This window comes from Cynocephalus volans, chromosome 12, assembly GCF_027409185.1.
Source record: "Cynocephalus volans isolate mCynVol1 chromosome 12, mCynVol1.pri, whole genome shotgun sequence".
Taxonomy (NCBI): domain Eukaryota; kingdom Metazoa; phylum Chordata; class Mammalia; order Dermoptera; family Cynocephalidae; genus Cynocephalus; species Cynocephalus volans.
In genome coordinates, this window is record NC_084471.1 from 104,489,235 (window position 1) to 104,511,696 (window position 22,462).

At 35.7% G+C, this 22,462-nt stretch overlaps 1 pseudogene; it reads left to right on the plus strand.

Moving 5' to 3' along the window:
* Nucleotides 1-8,169: 8,169 nt before the first annotated feature.
* On the plus strand, nt 8,170-9,097 carry LOC134361185 (olfactory receptor 4C16-like; annotated as a pseudogene).
* The last annotated feature ends 13,365 nt before the right edge of the window (nt 9,098-22,462 follow it).

Here is a 22,462-nt window from a genome sequence, read left to right on the forward strand (position 1 = left end):
GAGGTTATTAAGTCTGTTCACAAATGTTCTAGCCCTCTTCTTTTTTTAACATAATTAGATTTAATTTCTTGGATCTCTTGAGGAAATGTATTATATTACCCTATAAAGCTAACTATTGGTACATTCTGCAACCTATCAAGTGCCTTTTTAGGAGACATATGAAAATGTTGATTGTTGTACTGTTCATAGTAGTCAAATATTAATTGACAGGATAGTGACCTAACATGTTTTGAAATGATCACACAATGGAATATGGCATAACGGTGAAAATGAATCTGCAACTATGTTCAACAACTGATATAAAACTTAATAAATTGATACTAAGTGAAAAATAAAGGTATTCCTACTAGTCTGCATAAAGTATGCTAAATTTTAAAAAAATCAAAACCAGGTAAATCTAAAAAATACATCTGCCATAAAGATATTTTATTTATAAGGAACAAGATGATTATACATTAAAGATAGAATATTGTTAATGTTTAGTGTGAAGCAGAAGGCAGTATAGGAAAGGAATTAAAATTAAATTCAATTATTGGTAATATTTTAGCTCTTGGGATAGATATAAGTTTGTAAGTATTCATTATACTACTTAAAAAATCTAGAAAAACAATAATATAAAATAAGTAAAATAAAAGATGGTAAAATAGTTTAAAAATGGGAGAATTCTACATCTGAGATTTCATTACTGGAAGTGGGTTTTTCTGCCTGTGTGTTGACTCTGCTTTCTTTTGTGCTGGCTTCATTTTTGATCAGGCTCTCTGCACTCATGGTAGGATTATAGAAAGGAGTTTTAGGTCTGTCCTCTCAGGAAACTCCAGGAGGAAAAATCAGAAGACTTTTCTCAATATTCCAAACAAAAGTATTGGCTTTGCATCTCATTTGTACTAGATCCCTGACCACATCATTACAGCCTTGGGCAAATGTTTTCTGATGGACTGAGCAGGAGTCATATTCTCATCCTTGGAAACTTCTCTCCTCAAGCCACATTTTCTGAGTATGGACAAGTCCTGGTTTCTCAGAGGAAACTCAGGGTCCAGTTACTCAAGAAGGAAAATGGATTTCTTTTAGGTATAAGCAACCAGGCCCACTGTCTAATCAGACAATTTTTACAACTCACTATTAGCATCCTTATGAGGCAGGAAGAACGTATTTGCAAAAGTGTTTATTTATTTATTTTTTTATGTTCCTAACCATTTTTTTAATTGAAACATAATTGATTATATATATTTGTAAGGTACACAGTGGAATATGAATGCATGTGTACAAAACATGGTGGTCAAATCAGAATTATTAGTATACTGATGTTTAATACACGTAATTGATCTCTGTCACCCTTAACTAATTTTTTGCTAATTCTGCTCCTCCCCCTCTCCTTTTCCCACATCTAGTAACTACAGTTCTGTTCTTTTGTTTTTTAGAAAGTTCAATGTGTTATTTGGTTTGTTTCTCTTCCTTCCTTCCTTCCTTCCTTCCTTCCTTCCTTCCTTCCTTTCTTTTCCCAATTATGAGTAAGGACATGTGGAATTTCTCTTTCTGTGTCTGGCTTATTTCATTTAACATAATTTCCTCTAAGTTCATCCATGTTTCTGCAAATGGCAAAATTTCATTCTTTTTTTACAGCAGAGTAGTATTCCATTGAGTATATATACCACATTTTCCTTATCCAGTTGTCTGTTGATGGACATTTAGGTTGGTTCCAGCTCTTGGCTGTTGTAAATAGAGCTGCAATAAACACAGGAGTGCAGGTATCCTTTCGACTTGATGATTTCCATTCCTTTGTATATATACCCAGCAGTGGAATTGCTGGATCATATGGCAGTTCTGCCTGTAGTTGCTTGAAGAACATCCATGCTGTTTTCCATAGTGGCTGCACTAATTTACAGTCCCACCAACAGAGCAGGAGGGTTCCCCTTTCTCTGCATCATCACCAGCATTTGTTATTCTCTGTCTTTTTAATAATGGAAAAACTATGCACACATAGACATCAAACAACATGCTCCTGAATGACCCATGGAACCAAGAATAAATTAAACAGGAAATCAAAAAATTTCTTGAAACTGTTGAAAATAAAGATATATCAACCAAAACATGTGGGACACTGTAAAAGCAGTACTAAGAGAATTAGTCGAACTAAGAGAACATCAAAGAACTAGAAAAGCAAGAGCAAACCAATCCCAAAATTAGTAGATGGAAAGAAATAATTAAGATCAGAGCAGAACTAAATGAAATAAAGAGCCAAAAATGATACAAAGTATCAATAAAACAAAAAGGGTTTTTTGAGAAGATAGACAAAATAGGCAAACCATTAGCAAGGCTAACTAAAAAGCAGAAGACAGAAGACCCAAATATAAAAAGTCAGCAATGAAAGAGAAGACATTACAACTGATACCACAGAAATGCAAAGAATCATGAATGACTATTATAAACAACTATATGCCAACAAATTTGAAAACCTGGAGGAAATTGATAAATTTCTGGATGCCAATGTGTTTAGATATGAGGATACTTCAAAAAGTTCATGAAGAGACTCCTATTATATTTTAATTCTGTATTTCTATGAACTTTTGAAATGCCACATTGTGTGGCAAATGTCCACCAAAGGCTGAATTCATCCTCCTTATTGACACCACGAACCACCTACATCATGAAAAATATCACACTCTATTGTGGGACAATCTAACATTTTCAATGTCTCATTTATGTCTCCCAGTGCTGTTGATTGTGCTAGTAAGTTTCACCCATGAAAGAAAATGCTAGAAAAGTATTTGTTGTGTCCTGAGTCATGACCTCTCTTCTATCTGCTGCCTTCTAAATTAGTGGTCTTAGTGTTGTTCAGGGAGAATCTGAAGTATCTTATTTCATTTACCATTGCAGAGGTAGTTTTCCAGAAAACGTAATTACAAATTGTTACTTTTGCTTTCAGCTTTCTTCATTCGTTAACTTACTAAATGATTGATTATTAGTTGCACACTATAAATTGCAGTTTATAAATACTATGCTAGATATACTGAAGAACAGGATAGTCATGTTTGCTGCTCTCAATAAGTGCTTACAAGTTACAGAACCTGCCAGGATTTGAGGTACAGAATAAAAACCCTTTTCTGGTTTCTAGCCATTGTGCAAAATTTTCCTGTTTTAAAGTTCTGTGGTCATTGATCTTTCAATTAGGACTTGCATGTGTGTGAGTTTCATATACTAGTACTATGTGATCTTATGCAGAAAACTAGCGAGTTCCTTCTTGAAAGTCTATTCTCTTGTGCTCCAATCATTACTCTTGCATGATTTTATCATGAATCTTTGGACGTACTTCTTGAGATCCTTCAGGGATTCTTTTAAATGTCGGCATAGCCCTACATTTTGTTGTTGGCTCACCTGTTTTCTTTGGGTGACCTCATGCAATGTTATGATCTGAACTATCATTTACAGATAATGATTTTCATATTGAGTTCTGCCCTACTGACTTGAAACTTATACTTAAAGAAATTCAACTCTGTACTGAACACTTTTATTTGTATATCTACCTAAATTTCATGGCTACCTAAATTTCAACCAGTCCTCATTGCTTACTCTTAATTTCAAGATACTCTACCTGAGATATCAACACTTACCCAGTAGAAGTGTCCTTCATCCTCATCACTTTCTAGTACTCTCTGGTTTTCAATTTAGGCTCGTGTAAGGAAAATGCATGTAAAGAGGAAAACACAGAATAAGACAGTCATTAGTACAGTTCTCAGTACTGAACTTACTGAGCCTGGAACCTGGGCAAGGTGCTTAACTTCTGTGATTTTTAGTTTTCTCTTATATGAAAAGTTAGTATTAGTACCTACCACGTGGGATACTTATGTGAATTAAAAGACGTAACTTATTAGAAAGTGGTAAACACTGAAGCTATTATATAAACATTTTGATATTGATTTATAAAAAAAATCAAAAAATATTTGGTGAAGTAAAATTATTTCAGTAAAATGTATTGCTTAATAAATGTCTTTTTACTAACATGGATGAATGAAACAAATGGAAATGAATTTGAAACAATATGACATTCAGTGCTCGTTATACATATAAATCCTCAGACCACTTGCTCCACTTGCTGTACATCTGTGGTTCTTTGATGGGGGTTGTCTGTAGCCCACAGAGTCAAACCTCGGGTTTCAGAAGCCACACAGCCTTCCCTGGACTGTACTTGCAAATATACTACACGTGAATTGCTCATGCTAGAAAAGCTTGTTTCCTAATTCAGGGAGTGGCATTTTAGGGAGCTGTGTGGAAACAGAGTTGTTTCTTCGTGTTCCACTTTTTTTAACCAATATCACTATTTTTCCTTCTTCCTGTTTTCTGTCACTCTCCCCACTATCCATTTGTATTTTTCCTCTTTTTCTCTGACACCTTTGGTGTGTCTGGTGCTCCTAATACCTCCACACTTTTGTTCATATCTGGTTACTGAATAGGGTTAGCAAGTAGGGTTAACTAGGTATTCTTATAGGCTGAATAGACTAACCAAAAGTTAAATTTATTACTACCTATGAGACTTTTTTGACTAGCAAAAGAAAGGAAACTTTAGGGAATAATACCCTCTAGGATGGAAATATCTTACATCATTACATGGAAACATATTCCCTCTGGAATGCAGAAGAAGCACATTTTTTTCAGTATTATCTGGAAAGGCTGCTTTCAAAAGGGAATGAAAAATTTTGGCACTAATTTAGAGAGTCTTGTGACTAGTAAGTGACAGATTATTTCTCTATTCTGAGCTTAGAGAGTCACCATTACTGATTGATCCAATATACTTTCAAAATATATTTTCTGGTATCTTCTGACTGTACTGTTCCCATATCCTGTAGGAGAGGAACAGGAAAAAAAAATAACTCAAAGATTTTAAAGGTTTACTGTTAATATAGAAAATAAATGCAATGAAATATAGGTTTTGGAATAAAACAATCTTTTGAACTCAGCAAATATTTTATAAGCACCAGGTATATGAAAAGCTTTTCCTGTTGTGTAGGGAGAGAAGAGTACATTCCATGTCTTAAGCCATAACAGGTTCTATACATGGCAGAGTAAATAAGAGTTTGTAATTATTATTATTATTTTTTTTTATGTAAGGTAGCTGGGCAAGATAAATTCTCACCAAGAGCTATGTCTACCAGAAATCTCAGAAGAGGTTATCCCTGATGAACAACTAGAGAAAAGATTATACTTTATACGTAATAAGATAAAATAAATAATTAGAGAATAGTGACCTTGATAAAGCCTTTTGTAGAATAGCAACTTTTCCATTTCCTAGTCACAGATTTGAATACAATATTGTATATCACAACAGAGAATTATTACTACATGCATGTTTCTCAAATGGTGTCATCAGAATGTAATTTTCAATTCACACACAAACAAGATTTAGTTTGAAAAGTTGAATGATGATTCCTCAGAGAAGGTTGGGAGTAAATATGAAAATGGGGAATCTAAACACAAATATCGATGGATATCATACATATGGTAGGGGCATTATTGAAAATATTTTGGGTAAAAATCTTCCCATTTTCTCAATTTTTGTCCCTGACTGACTTTCTTCCACATGTCATCTTGTCTACGCCTGTCCCTGCACAATGCTCCTGCTCTCTTTCTAGTAAGACCGAGAAAGAGGAATAATTAAATATTAATTTTATGATATTTGGGGAACCAAATATAGGCAACATAGATAATGGGTACTAAGTTTTATGATGACCTTTGGTTCCTCAGCCCAGGTTGTTTTCCAGAGCATCTCCTGACCACATAGCGAGAATCATGAGACCAGTTACACCAGGTGAGGAACTGAAGGTGGGTAGATGACATCACTCTTCAATTTGGGCTTTTTGTGGATAGAACAGCTTGGGACATTTGTTTTAATTTCCACAGAGAATAGTAAATTCTCCATAGAAATAAAGTGAGTAAAGGGATTCTCCCAAAGACAGAAGTCTATTGTACCTGATTTAAAGAGGGTAGGGGTGTTTAGGAGAGAGTCCCTGTGGCATCTGCAACCCAACACAGAAGCATAGAGAGCCGCCTAATACTCCGTGTTCCACACTCATCCATCCTATACCTTTTCATGATTACTTTAAGCTCTTCCCTGTTACCTCCAACACCGACAGATTGTCGGTTTGCTATTGTTTTGACCAATGTAGCCATTCTGAAGTTATCTCATCTTCTTTGAAGAGCTGAAGTAAGTATAGTCGTTATTAGAAGACCTGCTGTATTACTGGTGCTGTTTGGTCTACAGACCATTATAACCCATTTTTGAGGCTGATTCCTTTGGAAACCTGATGAATGGTGTAAAACTACCACCACCACCAACAACAAATGAACATAGAGTCCCGTACATAGACATCCACACGATGTGCCTCGGTATCAGGGGGTTATCCCTTAGGAGCAAAGGATTATGGTAAAGACAACAACAGATTCTTAAGATAATCACTTTATGGAGTCAGAGTCCAAGTGTCTTTCATGGCTGTGTCATGCTGTACAGGGTACAACAGCTTCTACTCCAGGTTGTGGAGCTGATGCACTAAATTATTTAAAACGGCTTTTTTTTTTCAAATGAGCGGCATATTTTTCAGTCTACCATACACAATAGAAAGCTCCAGTAAATTAATTATATAAATGAGTTTTGCAATCAGAATAATAGTAAAGTATTCAGATATATTACTACATTTGAGGTAAGACAAGATATTAATTTAAAAACATTAAACTGACATTATACTAGACACTGGATTTAGTACAGTGGAGAATAATCTGAGAACACACAGATTTCCAATATTCTTAATGCAGGAAGAAAGCTCAAAAAGCACACAAATAATTGCATTTAAGCAATTTAATATAATTTATAAGAAAAGATGTAAGGAAAGAGCTTAGAAAGGAGCAGAGATAATTTCCTGCATCACAGGACAATCATTGCAGGTATCTTAGAAGCAGTTTCCCCATAGTTGGGTTTTGACCTTTCAAGATGATTGAAATAATTAGAAATGGATAGGATTTCCAGAAAGGAAGGAAGTTAATGACTCTTGATTAAACTACTGATTAAATATTTGATGAAGAACTACAATATTACTGTTAATTAAATCATATGTATTTTTTATTCTTAATTCATAATAAAAATTTATGTCTGAATGTATAAGTTAAATAAGTTTGTTTTAAATATGAATGGTCTAATGGAATTACCAATATGCAGACCAAAAGCTCTACTGTCAAAGGAGTGGCCAAAATCAAGGAGTATTGTTGGTGAAAACAACTTTCTCATTATGATGCATCCAAATCCTCCAAAATCACATATCAAGTACAAATATTTCAAGGTGAATAACTCTTGTAAAGGAATAATGGAAAGAATGAGCTTATTGTGGTGATTAAGATACCAACTTATTTCTCTTATAGTTTAATATCATTACCAAAGATGCAGAGTCCAAAGATACCCAAAGTGAGAAACTTCATCAGACCTTTCCCCAAAGTATTTTTTTTTTAATTTGGAATAAGACAAGGTATATTTCAAGTATGTTGAAGAGAAGAAAATTTTCCACAAGTGAGGAAGAAATATATATGAGAGGAATTTGGGATCAATTTTATTTATTATGGTCTGTGCTTTGGTCAACTTATAATTTTCAACACAATGTATTGAAGGTATGGATGGACTGGGGAGGAAAACAATGGGCTAGTTATGTCTTCCAGGTTATATTTAAATTATACTTTAGATTATGCACCTGTTTTTCCTTGCATATATGTCCCTTCCAAAGTCATCTTGACAAAAAAGATCTAGATAAACGGATTCGTTCTTGAAAGTGAAACCCTGTGATACTATTTTTATCTACATTTTTAAAAAAGGAGGGTAAGGGAGGGTAAGGAGTAATTGGATAAGGGACACAAAAAGTGATTAAATTTCATAATGATGAACATGCTAGTAATATTGATTTGATCATCACATACTGCGTACAAATACTATACACTTCACCCTGTTATGTGGTCATTAAAATTGTGGAACAAGTGTTTTAGTGGCTTATTGAGACCACAGACAAAATGTCCCTGATGAGGACTATTTATTTTTATTTAAAGTAGCTCTTAATATCACATAGGACGTCATCAATTAATTCCTTTATTTTTTGCAATCAAACCATTTCATACTCTCCCTTTCTTCTCATTCATGAAATCATGCACCTAAATAATAATGTGACTGAGTTCATTCTGCTTGGGTTGACACAGTATCCTCTTAGGAAGAAAATCGTTTTTGCCACTTTCTTGCTTTTCTACTTGGGGGCATTGTCTGGTAAATTGCTAATCATAGTTACCATTAAGACCAGTCAGGCACTCGGCAGCCCCATGTGCTTCTTCCTTTTCTACTTATCCTTAACTGACACCTGCTCATCTACTTGCATAGCTCCTAGAAGCATTGTGGATGCCCTTTCAAAGAAGACCACTCTCTCTTCCACTGAGTGCATGATCCAAGTCTTTTCATCCCATTTCTTTGGCTGCCTAGAGATCTTCATCCTTATACTCATGGCTGTTGACCGCTATGTGGCCATCTGTAAGCCCCTGCACTACATGACCATCATGAGCCACCAAAACCGTCGTGTGTTGTTGGCCATGGCCTGGGTGGGCTCCTGTGTGCATTCTTTAGCTCAGATTTTTCTTGCCTTGAGTTTGCCTTTCTGTGGCCCCAATGTAATTGATCACTATTTCTGTGACTTGCAGCCTCTGTTGAAACTTGCTTGTTCAGACACCTATGTGATCAACTTACTCCTGGTGTCCAATGGTGGTACCATTTGCACAGTGAGTTTTGTCATGCTGATGTTCTCCTATGTTGTCATCTTGCATTCCCTGAGGAACAACAGTGCCGAAGGGAGGAGGAAAGCCCTGTCCACCTGCATCTCCCACATCATCATGGTCATCTTGTTCTTTGGTCCATGCACATTTATACACACATGCCCTGCAAAAACCTTTCCCATGGATGATAGCTGTGTTTTATACACTTGTAATACCTTTCCTCAACCCTCTGATTCATACACTGAGGAATATGGAAGTGAAAAATGCCATGAAGAAGTTATGGAGCAAGAAGTTGATCTCAGATAACAGAAGATGAATGCAGGTTTAAAATCCTTCTTCATACTTTGAATTGACCTAGAAGAAGTCAGTACAGAATGTTATCTTTTTGTTGACAATTAAATGTAAATACATCTTGGGTGAATTTTTTCCTGAAAAGAGACAATGTGAACACAAACACTGGTTAATGGTGAGTCATCATTATGTGGAAGAAGAGACTGCACAAAGTACAAACCGGTTTGTAGGGCCCAGTGCCTTACATGATGTTCACAGCTGTATCTCTGCCTCTGCTTAGTGTCACTTATAGTTTTGGTCTGTTGTTTTTTCTGCCCTTTTCCATGTTGATTTCTGGAGTTCTCTCTTAATAGTTATTCATGTGTACACACAAAGTTTATATCTGCAACTTCATAGGTTTCTCCTCTTCCAAACTGTTTCCCTTAATAGACACTTTGGCCTCATCATGTCTTATCGTCAACTTAGTGGATCTTCCTAACTCAGCAGAAAGCACCAGTTTCAAATATCTGTGGAAACTTCATATTGTAAGGGACAGTATATACGAAGGTACTTCAAAATTTTGTGGAAAAATAAAATCAAAAAATAATACGAATTTTTTTCATGAAATTTTTGAAGTACTCTTGTATCACCTAGGTAATCTCTTTCCAAATTCTTGTGATTATACTCTGAAATTCTATCATGTGTTTACTGAGATCCTTCTAGAAAAGTAACAAATTGTGGAGAAAAAATCCACTCCTCTGAAAGAGTCCTTGATTTTAGGAAGGTTCTCACTGTTGGGGTTGTCTTCATATCATATTCTTTCTTTAAAATTTACTTTCTGCTCCTACTTTGATCCAGATAAATTTTGGGGTGCAGTAAAGTTTCTCCTGAATTATAACAATTCTAGTATTGTTTATAATATAGTGCTATTATAATTATATCGTAGACAGCTCAAATTAAGGTAGAGATATTTGTGTGGAGTAGAAACAAAGAATGCAGTTACTTGATGGTAGAAAATTTGAAAATATTAGCAGATTCAACAATAATGTATAGCTCAAAGGGATATTTTAAGGCTTTCAAAGAGAAATAGTTACATCACAGCTATAAATTATGCTAGGGAGTTTTCAATACAATCTAGAGAAAAGCAACTCGAATAGAGAAGATGGCAATGTTTAAATTAATAGTATATTTCTGCAATGCACTTTGTCACTATCCATCAACACCACAGTCTCTAATCACTAAAAATTTTTCTGATTTCAATTTGGTTTTTTATTTGTATTTTTCCATGTAGATAATTAAGCTTAAGGTTTTTTGTTTATTTGGGACTTCCATTTATATTTATAAATTACTAAATTATGTTAAAGTTTCTGAGTTTATATTTTTTTTACACCAGGAGCATCTGACTTGTTTTACCTTGAGAAAATGATCATCTTGTGTGTGTGTGTGTGTGTGTGTGTGTGTGTGTGTGTGTGAATAGAAGACTGTGAATTTCCACAATGAACTATAGTGACATGCAAGCATCACGTTTTTTCACACTCTGTAAATTTCAAGTTGAAATCAGTCTCAAGCAGTTTATCATTGCACAAAAGGTGCAGTTTAGTTTTGCTATTGCAAGGGTCATCTTTTAACTCAAGACAAGGAAAATATGAAGAGTGATTTATATCAAGTCTAGGTGCCTCTCTAGATATATTCTTTCTAGTATGTCTTCTGGACATGAATTCAATATAGAGCCCCCATGGCTACTGTCAGCACATCTCCTGCAGACAGAGATTGTGCTCTAAACATGTCCAGGATTTTATATTAAAAATGCAAGTAAAAATGAATGTGTAGCCTCACCAGGTTTTTTAGTTGAAATTAGTATTTTAATAGGAAGAGAGTGGGAATCTGAGAGCTAAAATAGGAACATTTGTGTGGGAAAGTGTGAGAGCCGTAACTCAATAAATTATCTTGCACCTTCTGGGTTTTCACAACTTCCTTCCTTTGCCTAGAAAGAGAAAGACAGTGGTTCTGTGCATAAACACCATGCTGTTGCCTCATTAGAAGAACTCGTCATGCAATAACATTTGTTCTCCTCATGAGCTTCCTCCTATACTCCAAATGGCTTCCAAACAGCTAACCAGAGACTAGCTTCCAGAAAGTCCAATCTGGCTCTAGGAGGAAATGACACATAAGAGTAAATCACAGGACTTGGCTAATATACACAGGTAGAAACCCCAAGAGCACCCCACTATGGAAGTGGATGTAGAAGGTATTTACAGAGGGTGGCAGAACATAAGTCTCGAGATTAAAGATTTTTTTGACATGAGGCACTCACCTATAACTTGGGATTGGATGTTGTTATGGGTTGAATCTTGTTGTCCAAGAAAAAGATATGCTGGAATCCTGATCCCCAGTACCTCAGAATGCAAACTTATTAAGAGACAGGGTCTTTACAGAGGTAATGAAATTCAATTAATTAGGGTGACCTTAACCTAATATGATTGGTGTTCTAATAAAAAGTGAAATTTGGACACAGAGACAAACACAGAGAGGGAGAATGCCATGTGAAGATGAAGGCAGAGATCGAGGTGACACATCTACAATCACAAAACATCAAAGATTGCCAGTCACTGGAGGAGCAAGGAGAGATGTGGAACAAATTCTCCTCACAGCTCTCAGGAGGAACCAAACCTGCAGACACCTTGATCTCAAAACTTTAGTCTCCAGAACTGTGAGACAATAAATTTCTGTGGATATAGCCACCTAGTCTGTGGGACTTTGGAATGAAAATCCTGGAAAACTTAGCACAAATATTCTCATAAGATCTGCTTATCAGCAGTAGGAGGTTTTTTTTTGGTGGGGTTTTTACTAAGGTTGTGGGATATTAAATCAATATTCAAAAATCGGTAGTGTTTACATACACAACAAGAAACTAGCAGAAAAAGAAATCAAGAAAGCAAGCCCATTTATAATAGCTACTTCCAAAATAAAACAGTAGGAATTAATTTCACCAAGGAAGTGAAAGATCTCTATAATGAGAACTACAAAACCCTGATGAAAGAAATTAAAGGAGACACTAAAAATAGAAAGATATTTGATGTTCATTGATTGGAAGAATTAATGTGGTGAAAATGTCCATACTACTCAAACGATCTTCATATTCATTACAATTTCCATCAAAATACACATGACATTCTTCACAGAAATAGAAAAACAGTCCAAACATTCTTATGGTACAACAAATAATTCTGAACAGCCAAAGCAATCCTAAGTAAAAAAAAAATAAAACCAGAGGCATTACACTACCTGACTTCAAATTATATTACAAATAAATGAATAATGCATCATGTTGAGGAGATATTTGCACTCCCATGTTTATTGCAGCTCTATTTTCAATAGCCAAGAATTGGAAGCAACCTAAATGTCAATTGATTGATGACTGGATAAGGAAAATATGGAATACTATTCAGCCATAAAAAAGGAATGAAATTCTGCTTTTTGTAGGAGCATGGATGAGCTTGGAGAAAATTATGTTAAATGAAATAAGCCAGGCATAGCAAGAGAAATACTGTATGTTCTCATTTATAAGTAGGAGCTAAGAAAGAGAAAAAAAAGAATCATAATAATATGTTGAATTTCCAAAAGGAGAGAACAGAACTGTGGTTACTGGAGGTGGGGATGGGAGGGTGAAGGGGACAGCAAGAAATGGGTTAATGGACACAAAACAGCTAGTCTCTATATTATGTCTCTTTTTTTAACTTGTCTGTTCCTTGCCAAAACCAAATGTGTTATGGTAGATGATAGCTGGATCTCAATCACAGCTCCTTAACCTGACTACAGTCATGAGCCACATAACTTTTTAGTCAATGATAGACCGTGTTTACAATGGTGACTATACCATATAGCCTAGGTGTGTAGTAGGCTATACAATCTAGGTTTGTTTACATACACTTGATGTATGTGCACACAACAATAAAATCACTTGACATATTTTTCAGAGCTTATCATCACTAAACAATGCATGACTGTATTTTACATTTGGTACGATTACAGAAATTTTGGTGCTAGATAAATGCATACTTCTCAATCCTCATAAAAAAGAAAGACACAATTAACTCACATTTAGATAGCAAGTACAGATTCTGAGTGATTGCCCAGGGATATCAGGAGACTTTGCAACCAGAAATAGCCATTATAAACTGGATATATGGGATTCAACAAGTCTATAGCTCTGGAGGTTAAGCAGCCTGAATTGGAAAGAAGTGGGCCTGAGTCAGAAGGCAGGAGTAATTCATGAACAAATGGATGGTTGTGACTTTCCTATCACCCACTCCTGGTAAATCAATGCCTCTCCCTCAGCTCCCACCTGTGGCCTCATAGGGAGTACTCTATGATCAACTGAGCAGGAAAGGATTCTGGTCTGGCTTACAGACAAATCAGCACAACACACTGGCATGGATGTGAAAAGAATAGCTACCCATCTGTATTAGTGATTTTTCTGTTTCTCATAACAGAATATGTGAAAGTGGATAATTTATAAGAAAAAATTATTTCTTACAATTTTCCAGGTTGAGAAGACCAAGGTCCATAAGCACATCTGGTGAGGGCCTACTTCTTGCTGTGGCTTCTGTACAGAATCTCATGTCAATGCAAGGTATCACCTGGTGAGAATGGCAAGAGCGCATGTTAAAGTGATCACTTGCTCTCCTTATAAAACCACCAGCCCACACCCACGATAACCCATGAAACTATTAATCCATTACGCCATGAATGGATTAATCTATTCATAAGGTCATAGTACTTAGGATCCAATCACTTCTTAAAGGCCCCACCTTTCAACATTGTCACATTGGGAATCGAGCTTCCACATGAGCTTTGGAGGGGACAAACATTTGAACCATGCCACCATCATAGCCCATTTCAATGATGGTCTCAAAGGGAAGTAGCATAGGGAATTTCTGCCAGTTGACTGATCCCTCAATAGTAACCTTGTTTTCAAATTTGTATAGAGTAAGAAGTGTCCTGGATTATGGATATACATTGGTTCAGGGGCAGTGGCAAATGCCTGGGGTGGAGATCACGGGTCTGGAAGGAAAAAAGGCTGAACAAGTTGTCTGGAAAGGAGGTATGTGAACAGACCTATTAAAGTAGGGACTGATTAGACAGCATATACAATAGAGGAGTTTTAAATACCCAGATAATCAGAATAAACCATACTCTGTCATGATTCAGCTTAATGATTCCACAGTGAAGCCTCAATAGGCACATCAACAAAGAGTCTACAGTGGCAAGAATGTAGGCTAAATATGGGCTCAATGATGTGAGCTCCCTGTCATAAACACTGATATATCATCGGCTGCTTCTAAGTGTCCAAATTGCCAGGAGTAAATTCCATGTGTGAGCACTCAATATGACATCAATCCCTGAAATCAGTCATCCACCTGACAGCAGGTTGATTACATCAGAGCTCTTCGACCTTGAAGGTGGCAGAAATTTGTCCTTATTGTATGTCAGGCTCCAGACACCTTTCCCAGGCACTCTTGAACATTTTATATAGCTAAGAACTAAAAGAACAAATACAGAACTTAAATAAGGAGGCCATCAGACACAAAAATTCTGAAGATTTTTTTTAAATAAAAGTTTTAAAACTATATATATATAAAGAAATGATAAATATGAGGCTACTTCAAAAAGTTCATGGAAAGATACATATTCCCTTTTAATTCTATTTTTTTCACAAACTTTTTGAAGTACCTCATAATTTGATATTGTCTCCACATTGCTCGTACCTATGCCAGCATTTAGGGGCTTTCAGTCTGATACATTTATATAATAGCCTTTAAACATTGCCAAAGACCTGGTTCCTTTGTGAAGGCAGATATGTAAAAATGTTCCCATGATTTCAGAATTCACTGATTTTACCATGCAACCTATCATCCTTAAGCAGCCATCTTAAACAGAAGTGATGAAAGACCTGTCAAAAGCTCAATGAAGTAACTAACTAGAGGCCAACTCTGTTTGGAATTGGGATGCTGTCCTCAGGATTCAGTATATGCACTGACGACTGAAGCAATGCCTGGTACATGGTGTGGGGTCCCCATTTGCCTGACATACATCATTGCAAGATTCAACGAACCCACTTTCAGAGTCATCAGTTTCACCAGGGTAGAGGCCCTAGTATTTGGAGAGGAGATCATGTCTGCCAGGGTCATAGTAGGAACCATTACTTTATGTGCCTTAAACAAGTGAACCAGCAGGTAAAAAGAGTTAGTCCTCAGGCTGTGGTACTTGATTCTGATTATTGTGAGATCTACGGCTGCTACTATAGATTAGGACAGGGATGACTACATCCGGAACAGAGAAAATTCAGGGGAATATGTCTTAGCACTTGCACACTCAGTGATAACTGTTACTGGACAATTGTAGCAACTACAGCCCAATAAGAACAAGGCAACTGAGGGATCAAACACTTGTAGAAAAAGTTTCAGTCACCCCAAGGCAAACAACCCAAATCTACTGCAGTGCTGGCCAAGGCCAAGAGAAACCTAGAATGGGCAGTGGAAGAGGGAGATGTTCTATATTAGTTATGGTTCTTGGAAAATTGCTGCAGCAATAAGGAACTTCCCTTAGTTCTGTGTTCTTCTTTATGTCTAGTTTGGAAAGTACATCTGGTGTCAATCCTGAGGGGATTCTGACATTAACTCCCAAACCTTTGGCTGCACACTCAGTTGCAACACTGGATGTTACTATACTCATCTCACCTTTGCATACTGCCAGCTACTTTCGCCTTCCCTGGTAGAGGACTATTTTCTGGCTTGGTCTCTTTTGCATCCTCTGTGGTGAAGGGACTCAAGTATAATCTGAGTAGAGTATGGAGTTTCCTTTGTAAGTGATGAGGTGTAGAGACAGTCAGAGTACATTATTCTGTAAAGGATAAAGTTCTGCAAGAATGTTTATACCATTCCCTCTTGCAAATATAAGCACAATATAAAGTTGAAAATATATGTGGATATAGGCTTAAGATAATTTCTTAATGGAAGAAACCATAACAAACTGTAAACAATAAATTCCTTTTTCAGAGAGGATGGGAAAGAAATGATTAGATTGGTTTCCATTTTGTGCATTTTTGAACTATTTACATTTTCAAAACTTGTGCATGTGATATTTTATATTTTCATGTGAATAGGTCATCTGGATGGTGACCTTCTGGTTTTCTTCTTTATGATACTGTATTATGTAAAAGAAAACTAATAATTATGTACATTAAGAACTGGAATTTCTGTTAAACAAGTGAAGTATCCATAAAAATGTTTTTTTATCCCTTTCAAATTCTCCCTTAAAATAAAAGTGAAATAGAAAATTATGTGTTACTTCATAATGACAGAAAGAACTAGACAGGAAATACTAGTTTGCAAAAGATTTTCACACACTTTTGGAAACATAGAGAAGAGTGTCAGGTAAACTACTTGCAGGGTGTAGTGGAAGAAGTCACAGCCATCGGAGCAGGGATAGAGAAAGCTAGAAAGCTAGTTCACCTCCAACACTCCTGAGGTTCTTGGAGCATCAGGTTCCACAGAATGTAGAAGTAAAACATACATTGAACTACATGACAATTATTTTATTTCCCCATGCCATTCTCTGCCCAGCCAGGTGACACATCCTTTATACTGTCCTGGAGAAGACTGCATGTTTATTTTGAAAAATTAAACTAAATATTTCTGGTGTTAATCTGGAGTAAAGTGACCAGCATGCAGCACATGTACAGGAAGTAATGAAAATCTACGTAGGGAAAATCTATGTAGTGAACGATGAGGCCCTTTTCTCTCTCTGCTCTTGTCATGTCAGCAGCCAGCACATATCATGACCTCATTGATTTTCCACTACTGTGACATATTCTAATAGGAGGGTGGAGTATTTATTTTTCAGGAGAAAATGTATCATTAATGTACTGCCTGATTACGAAGAAATTAAGCTAAAAAATAAACAAGCCATGCTCACACATTTGGAGATTCCCAATAACATTTTTTATGTCCTCAGCTTCAAACAAAAATTGAGAGTTCTTGCTTTCAGGTAGGATGGCAGGACTAGTGAATGGGAGAATAGGTCTATAGAAACATCTTCAATGAAAGCAAAGAGGGATTACTAATCTACACATTAAGGTACAGAAACTCCTCTGCTTTCCTTAACAATTCAGCTCTGACCCTGAACTTGCAAAATGATGGCCCTCTAGTGGGCCACATCCTTTTCTACATCTTCTTAAGGTAAGTGATCTTCTATAAATACCTAATTATTAATCTATTAATAGTTGTATAATCCCAAAGTTCTCACCTCATCCTTCATTCCAAGCAACCAGATATTGTATTTCGGCCTACCATGCATTGTACACTTCTCTACATATATTTTGTGGATGGTGAATGATCATCTTCCATGTGATTCAGTTGTTTGACTTCTTACATGCCATCATACCATCACAACTTATATTTTAGAGATAATAAATCAAGTGCTAGGGTTCAGTCAGTCCATATATTAAAAACAGAGGATTTATGGTTTTGTTTCATAAAATTGTAAAATCTGGTAAACAGAAAGAGCTTTGTGGACTCAAGGAAAAATTAGGAAGTCATTAGTATCTCAGGATTCTGGAAGACCAGACTCCTGTCATCCCTAGTGTTCTCTGAGCTTGGACATGATTCATCTTTCTTCTATCAACTTACTTTTTATTCACTCTCTATTATCTGTGTATTTTCTGATCCCTCAAAATGTCTGCTTTAGTACAGCTTTGGGTTGTCAAGACAGATTTTTTTCTTCACATATCCCAAAAGTTTCTCTCTCCTCCCTCCAGCCTGTCAGCTTCCCTATTCAGAATTCCAGAGAGGAAAGCTGAATAGATCTGCTCTTGAATTGGGTAGACTAAACTGGGATCATTGGATAATCTACGGAGTAACCGCCCTAGGTCAAGTGCCATCCCTGTACAATCCGTTGTGATTTGGAAGGAAGATGGAAAATGGGAGTAAGATCCAAAATATGGCAACCTATGAAGTTTGTTCAGTATGGGTTGTTAACAACCAAGCATGCTCAAAGAATGATGACAAGATTTTATAAGCTAATAAAAATTTTACCTAGCCATTTTAGTCATTGACTCATTTCCCAAGCTTTCTTCATTTCTTGTCAGTTTCTAAATTCCTTTTTATGTTTTCAAATTCTTCAAGCAATTATTTTTTACTGAGTTCACTCATCTCAGTAATTGAATATTCCAGTTTCAGGATGAAAAACAAATCTTATCTCTTGGGTTTGAGGAAATTATTTTGAAATGTCCCTTCTATCTTAAACTTATTTATTTCCCCCCAAATGGATGCTGTGGTATCATGACCAAAATGAGGGCACTTCAAAGAATTCATGGAAAGATTGTTATTACATTTTAATTATATTTTCCATAAACTTTTGAAACTACCCTCATATTTTTAAAAAGCCTTCATAGATAAATCTAAGGCTTCAATGTATTAATTCCATGTGAAATTTTTATTTTACTTCTAAAACACATTCTTCTCTAGATGAGCAGAGAATGTTTGCCTATGAGATTTTAATAACTAGTTTAATAATGGTGTTATGATCGCATTTCCTCTGTTCTGTTCACAGATAAATTCCTAAGTGGTTCTGGTCAGTTCCACTTTGGTTGGGGAGGGATCACTCCCCCACACCAGGTAACCAAAGCCTACACCTCCTTCAGGAGGACTTCATGTTTATAGGACTGTTATATTTGGGTGGTTCCACGTGATGAGTTAATGGAGGAAGTCCAGGCTGCACAGAAAGGGACCACTTTTCTCCTCAGTTTCCTTCTGCACCATTCCTTCGTCCTAGTGTCTAAGATTCCTCTGCTCCTACTTCAAGTACACTTAACAGTGTGCATGACTTCTAAATTTCCAATGGACATAATCAAATACTGGGAAACTATTTTCAAATCTCCATGATAATGACAATGATACTGTATTGATGAGGATAACATTAATGTTCTTCTGATACTTTCTTAGCACATTGATACAATTGGATGTTATAGAATTCAATATTTATTAAATATATATTATGTACCATGGTAAACATCAGAGACTTTAGTCTTTGTGGAAATTATTCTAGGAGATGACAGAAAAAATCCATAAAGTTTTACCAGTGCTATAATATCACAAAACTCTTGAATCACTCATGTGATTACTGTGAAGAGATAAGTAAAGGAAGGAAGCCTTAAATACATCTGTATAACCGCTTTAATAGTGTTGGTTTTATTTTTACAATTATAGCTATACATTACTTTGTTCATGTATAAAATGCCCAAGGGAGTTTTTCCCTCAGGTTCCCTTTAGGCCTTTTAATTCAAAGTATTTCCAGCAATGCATCCCTAAAAGTTTCTTTTGAACTGAAGATTCACGGTAGAGTCAGATGCTTTCCACATCTATTTGCTGTTTTATGCCACAGTCACAGAAAAGTTAAAGGAACAAGCCTGAAGAATCACCTTGATATTCCAAAGAAATGTAAAATCCTGCAGAAGTGAGAATTATGATTAGCATATATTTTTAAATTGGGATAAAATCACTGGAATTTGAACAACTCATTTTATATATAATTTGATTTCAGTAAATTCTAATTTTTTCCATTAAATTAAAAAAATACATTGTAATTGTACATATTTGAAGGGTACAATTTGGAATTTTGATATATATGAATGTAGTATAATTTCCCACTCAGGGTAGTTAGTGTATCTATCATATCACGTTTTTATGATTTATTTGTGTGAAGAATAAGTTCTGGTATGTGTGGCACAGTAGGGTGATCATGGTTAACAGTAAAGTGTAGTATCTTACAAACTCAATTCTAATTTTTAAGTTGAAGTTCTGGAACATTTTTACTGGTAGTTATTTCCAAGAAAGGTCATTCAAGAAAATCTAAATTGTAATTTGAGGGCAGATTAATTTGAGGGCAAAACTTTTAAGCCTTTATTTTTATTTGGAAGATGACAATTAAGCATAGTGAAAAAGTATGAGCTTTGGAATCATACAAGCATGTTTGGTATAGACCTTCTCCTTAGTGCTTGTGAAATCTTGGGCTCTAGTTTTCTTATTTGCAAAACAAGGGCAATAATAAGAAAACATATGCCTCATCGGGTTGTGGAAAAGACAAAGCGGGTTAGTAAATGAAAAGTATGTATATAGTGCAATGCCCAGAACATATTATTGCTTAACATATGGTATGCAAATATTTTACTCTAAATACATCAAATAATTAAGCCCATATATTTCAATTTCATGATTTTCCGTGTTATATATATGATAAATAGTTAAAGAAACAGAAAAACCATACAAAATTGTCCTTGATGGATTTTTATACTGTCATATACTCTCATGACCTTAGTCATAATTCCCACTTGCTGGGAATCATACCTCAATGCTTTTTTCCCCCCATCAAACTGTAGTTGAGATATCTGTGCAAATAATTCCTCACAGCAGTCTTTCTCAAATAATTTAAATTTTAAAGGAGAGACTTTTGGAAGACCCATTTCAATGAAAGGTATGCAAAAACATGGACTCAAAATTTTTTACTCCTAAAATCCTGTGACTCTATAAATATATGTGGGTGGAGTATGCATGTGTGGCTGTGGGTACGGGAAAGACAGAGATAGGAGACACAGAGAAAGCGAGAGAGAGAGAGAGAGAGAGAGAGGGAGAGAAAGAGAGAGGGAAAGAGAGTTTTTAAGGATTAATGGAAGACCAGAAGGGACTTGAGAATGTGATGGGGCCTGTGGATATTTCACCATAGGTAGCTCAGAGGATTCTTAGTACAGATTTTATGGGAAATGCTTTGAAGTGTCTTTTTCTACTTCTGTTTTCCCAACAGATATTCGATCATTATGAGTAGAATATGCCTGGATCTAAATGCTAAGTGATACTGAAGATGGCACCAATACCAGGGAAATATTCTTAACCAAGAGTTGCATTTTCTACAATTTTAATGAAAATTATCCCTAGATTATTTTATGTCTTTTAATTCACAGAATCTTCTACATAACCCAAACCCAGAACAAACTTATAGCAACACTGATGTTTTTCTCTGGGTACTTAATGTATGTCTACCATGAGTTCTTCAACCCGTCTCTCTGTGGCAGAACACAAAAACCACACAGGTGAACCCACCAACAGGTGAAAATGTTGGTGTCTATCTTTTTATACAACAGTTTTCATTTTGGGGAGGTAGGGCTGTTCTTGTGGACTTGACAAGTTAAAGTCATAAGCCTTTTATATCTTACATTCTTTATATTCTCTATATGAACTCATTTTTTTGTTGTTGTTGTTCTTGGCATAAAGCAAATAGATCTGGCATCATTACTTCCACTTACCAGCTGGAGAAGAAGACTCAGAGAGAAGGAATGGGTCAATGATAACAACAGAGAAATTGACAGAGCATCTGAGACAGGATGTGCATCTTCATGATGCTTACACTAGGGATCTGCTCACTCCATCATGTTGTTCTCTCTCTGGAGTCCTTTTAAAAACAGCCAAAAAGTCATTGAAATGAACAGTCTTTAGGCAAACCATGATTTTGTTGAGGAGGACATTTGGATATGGGTAAAAGACAGTTTCAACATTTTGCTCTCTGCTAGCAGATACACTACATCAGAATGCTACACTGTTCTGAAGGTGTATTTAAATAAGCAAGTCATTCTTTAATCAAATTAGTGCCTTCAACATGTGTTTCTAACCCGCCAACAGCAACCTCTAAAGTGTGCTTTTAGAATAATTAGAAAAAGATGAAGACTTAATATAATAATAAACTGTGTTCGTATGTGTAGACATCCAACGGTTGCTGCCTCCTGTTCCTTATTTCCAGCCTCTCCAAGTCTTGAACTTGGACCAAACATGTCATTAAAAGTCATTGAAACTATTATCAAATAATTCAGGCTATTTCTCTGCTATAATTAAGAGCTTAGATTTTTTTTTTAATTTCAACAATCCATATTAATTCCACTGGATGTAGGAAATATTAGTTGTGAGCTTGGGATTTTATAGATAAATTATGTGTAGTGTTGAGAAGCGGAGGGACTTCTTTAATGTTACACAGTTGATAAATGACAGAGAGGAAGAAAGAGCCCCTTTCTTTTACAGAGATGGGAAACTGCTGGAATCCCATTTGTTCTGTGAATAATGAGGCATAGCTATCAGGAGTGTAGAATCTGGCATTGGATTCAGGCTCATACCTTAGGACTGCTACTTAATATCCTAGTGATTTGTAGTTATTAGCTGAACCCTCCTATTTCTCTATTTTTCCATGTGTAAAATGACTATCAGAATAGTACCTATTGTGTTTTTATGAGAGTTAAATATATGCAAAATATTTAAAAATTTCCAGGCATAATATATGCTTTTATTAAATAGTATCTGAAATATAACGA